The sequence below is a fragment of the Capsicum annuum genome, unplaced genomic scaffold (genome assembly GCF_002878395.1).
Source record: "Capsicum annuum cultivar UCD-10X-F1 unplaced genomic scaffold, UCD10Xv1.1 ctg5355, whole genome shotgun sequence".
In the NCBI taxonomy this organism is placed as follows: domain Eukaryota; kingdom Viridiplantae; phylum Streptophyta; class Magnoliopsida; order Solanales; family Solanaceae; genus Capsicum; species Capsicum annuum.
The window spans coordinates 170,956-172,260 of record NW_025861658.1 but is presented as its reverse complement, the minus strand read 5'-3'; positions in this window follow the sequence as shown (position 1 = coordinate 172,260).

Sequence of the window (1,305 nt, the reverse complement as noted above, 5' to 3'; positions counted from 1 at the left end):
AGTGAAGAATATTTATGGTCGATTCCATGATTTGCGATTCGGCATCGAGGTAGGCTTCTATCCACTCTTTTTCATAAGATGGTGTGTTATATATATTTTATGTAAATAAGAATGTTAATATTTATTATGGGTAGAACATCGTGACTTAGTCTTGAATATAAAATTTTTGGGTATCAGATGAGTGATTTGACTCATAAGGTGAAATAATTATTATACTTTAGGTTCCTATTAATTTCTTCATAGGTTGAGATAATTCACAAAATGATCATGATATTATGTAATATTTGGGATGTGGTTCAATATTTAGAAGTGCGATTAGTATTATTAGACTTATTTGGACTATTTAGTTGTCATGAAACTGTAATTTAGGTGGAGTTATCTTAATTGCTCTTATTCGAGGTGGAATTCCTATCTTAGGGCTAATTATGGCTTATCTACCATCTAGAATCAATTTATATACCTTAGCCTAATTTGGAGTAGAAATTGACTCAATGTGGAATTCGAGGATTAGAAGTGGGTTCCTCCGACCCACCTTAGGCCCAGACTTGTGTTAGAGTTTAAGGACATATTAACGTAAATTAGACAAAGCTAAGACTATGGAGCCTTTAGTATAAGGCTACTTCGTGACTTAGTGAAATCTGATGGTTTTATCATATATAATTAATTGCTCATAGTCATGATATGGATTTCAAATTTGATTAATGATATAGCCTATCGACACACTTAATTATATAGACATAGATATGATTTATAGCTTCTAGATATAATGTGCCTCCTATATATGAGATGGCCAATAAATATGAGATGCCTCATAGATGTGATATGCCTTGTATAGATGATATATCTTATAGATATGGTCATTGATATAACTTTTTGAAATACCCCGCAAAACTTCTAAGCTTAATTCAGTCCTTTAAGTTTGTCAAAGCGGTCCCAAACTTAGAAAATTCTAACAAAGTTCCTAGACATAGCTAATTTTATCCTTCCAAAGTTGGAAATCTCATCTTGACATCTTAATGTCCTTTAGTGGCCCGTATTTTCATTTATTCACGATTAGGAAGGTCAATAGGTATTTTAGGACAAGTTTTGGATTTTTCAAAACACGTTTAGATCATGTTTAGAGTCCCAAAATAGTGGAGTAAAGAGATCTTGGCACGCCGCATTGCCAATCGCGTTGGTCAACATTTGTGTAGGCTGCCAGAGCCAAAACTCCTGAGGCTCGATGTGATCAAGGTGCGATGCATCGAGTATTACATTGCAGCCATCAATGCGCTGCGTCACTTGTAGCGTCAGCACCTAATTTTT